Source organism: Chrysochloris asiatica, unplaced genomic scaffold, assembly GCF_000296735.1.
Source record: "Chrysochloris asiatica unplaced genomic scaffold, ChrAsi1.0 scaffold00075, whole genome shotgun sequence".
NCBI classification, from domain to species: Eukaryota; Metazoa; Chordata; class Mammalia; order Afrosoricida; family Chrysochloridae; genus Chrysochloris; species Chrysochloris asiatica.
Window position 1 is genome coordinate 4,843,163 of NW_006408593.1, and position 2,973 is coordinate 4,846,135.

The 2,973-nt window shown below is 40.5% G+C and overlaps 1 pseudogene; it reads right to left on the minus strand.

The window, feature by feature from the left end:
- Positions 1 to 830: 830 nt before the first annotated feature.
- Positions 831 to 1,248, minus strand: LOC102825622 (annotated as a pseudogene).
- Positions 1,249 to 2,973: the final 1,725 nt, after the last annotated feature.

Below are 2,973 nucleotides of genomic sequence, written 5' to 3' on the forward strand. Positions count from 1 at the left end.
TCCTGTATACCTCATTTTCCTGGTTCCACCCAGTCATTTGCTGGGTATTAAGAAGACTTAGAACACAAAAGTCACATAAAAAAAAATTCAAGGTAGCACAATTAGAAACTTTTAAACTGACCAAAATGACTTCAATCCATATTAATTATGAGAGCCTGCCTTGTGTTCCATACATAAACCCTGTCCTAGGAGCCATCTTGTTGTGCTGTCCCTGGGTGTAACCCTTGTGTAGTATGCTGTCAAGGTGCACTGCGGTTTTTGCTTTTCAATCCGTGAGTACCACATTTTATTTGTTTTCTAGCCTTCCTGTGCGAGTCTCACTTCCTTGAGTTGCACCTGAGAAATCATCCGCTCTACCCACAGAAGAGACAAGGACCTTCCCTCAAAACCAACAAAAGAGAGAAAGCCTTCCTTAGAGCTCATCATCCTGTATGAGAAAACAGAAAAATAAGGCATCTACTTGTGTTATCTCGGTTACAGCAGCACTAGATAATTAAGACACTGCCCTTGTCACTCAACTAGTAAAACAAGCTTAAAACTTGGTTACAATCTCATTGGCACTACATTTAACTAACTGCCAAATCAGTATTTTTAAAATACCATGTTTAAAATATCAATTTATCTTTTTTTTAAAAAAAGGTATTCATCTCTTTATTTTAAAAAGTGACTTAAAGTTTTAAATGGGAATTATAAAACATGAATTTGAAGATCAAAACTGGAGTAGATTAGAGAAACATATTTTTTTAAGTCACGGTTTTCCACTTCACACACAGCGAACAACTGTTCTACCACAATGGAAGGATAGCATGGAGACTGTAGTCAACAGAGAACTACAGCCCCAACCACAGAGAACTACAGGAAACAACACCTTTCTGTGCCTTCTCAGAGTGGTGAACAGCCAGCACATTGCCAAAGTAAGAGTCATAGCCATTTTGCCACCCTTAATTTCTCTTACAAAATCTTTCTTTGAGATCCCATTTCTGTACGTGAACAAGTTTGTCTCCATCCAGACTTACTACAGACTTAATTGTTTCTGTCATCTGCATGTGTTTCATCAAACTCTTCTTCCAAATGGAAACTAATCCATGTGTTATTGAATGTGCTTTGAGTCCTGACTGATGATCACTGCTGGCTTAGTCACGTTCCCACCTGTCTAATGACAAAGCCCAAACCTAGAGACTTCATGTTCTATCAAAGTTCTGTCTGTCTGTCTGTCAGCTTCCAAGCAGCAGAGAAAGCCTCCACCATTCTTTCTGTTTCCCTCATTAGCTTTCTTATCAAGAAAGGATAAGAAGCAGAAATGAGGATCTTCCGGTCCTATCGCCGCTGCAATTCAGATGCCTCCTTTGCCATCAAGTTTTAACTTTATTCTTGCTACCAGTTGTAGTAATAGAGGATAAGAAATGGACTGCTAACCACAAGGTTAAATCCACCAGCCATTCCTAGGGAACCCTAAGGAAGGTAGCTACGAGTCAGAACCGACTTGACAGTTCTTACACCTTATTACTACTATTTAATAGAGTTCTACTATTCTCTCCACATTTAGCTTCTCACAATTACACTTCATCTTAAACAACGTTCAGATTTCCCATAGAAAAACGCTCTAGATCATGTCCCTACTCTGTCCCCTTTTAACAATTTCTAAAATATAGTCCAAATTTAATAGACCCCAATTCAAAGTTTTTCTTAGTTTTTTTCTAAAACTGAGCTGTGAAACATTTTTACTTTCTATCACTGATTGATAAATTTATTTTAAAAAAGTCAAAACAAATAATACACAACTTTTAAAGATTTTGATCTAAGAAAATGTACAAAATATATACTCATTTGATAAGCTTTTAAAGTAGAACCTAGGCCTTTGCTAGTCTTTTGAAGGGGAAACTACCTAGGCCTTTTTAAAAAAACTTTTTATTGTGAATTGTATGGGTTTACACGGAAGAACGTCAGTTTTACATGCATCCGATTGTTACTTCATTTCATTGCAATGATTACAATCCCCTCCATGCGTCATCAAATAACCAAAGGGTACACCCCACAGTCCCTCTCGCTCCCCGAGTCCAGTGTCCCCAGGCACTCCATCTGTCCATGTCATTGTCTCTGTCTCCATTTCTGGTGGCACTGCTTATCTGGGTAGGGTCCCGCACTCTGCTCTTCTCCCTAGATGGGCCCAGGATCCTCGGCTCCTGGACTGCAAAATCAATCACTCCCCTCCTTTTGTTGAAAAACATAAAAAACATCTACCTGTACATTTCTGACCCTCACAAGTCAGTCCTGATGGCATTTATTCACTATTGTACCACAAGAGTCTTATCCCCATCTCCTTTCATTAGCCTGTCCCAACAGATTGGAAACAATTCAGTGGAGATTCTCCCTTCCTCCACGCCCTTGGGATCTAGGCTCCCTCTTGAAAGCTTGTAAACCAGTCACTTCTTGCCTTTACAGCCTCCCATTTTGTGTAGCCAATGTTTAAGTTGCCCATCCCTGTCACACAGTGTACCAAGGGGTGGGAGAGAGATATCCTCGTTGGAAAAGTTTGTTCCTTTCTTTGAACTACTACATCCGTAAGTATAGGTAAAGTTCATCAAATTGTAGTGGGTTACTTTCCCGCCCCCCTTTCTTCTAGTCAAGTTCTGATCATTCAGCCATTTAAGACAGGTCAAGTGGGTACTATCTGCAAGTATGAGTATTCTTGTGCATCTCCCCTCGCTTCATATCAGCTGGACACTTTACTCTCTGCTTTAATCCTCTGTGGTCATGTCACTGCCTCTGGACCCAGGAGTCCCTGGGTCTTGCCATACTGCTGACCAACTAGGCCTCCACCAGGGATCACAGGAGTCTATTGAATGTGGTCAGACTTAGCTCCCAACTTCATTGCTATTTTTCTCCCTTTTCCCCTTATCAGTGACCAATGTGTTCACCAGCCAGACCACATGTCTGCTCTTGTATTCCCCTTGAGTCTTAGTTTTGGAAGGG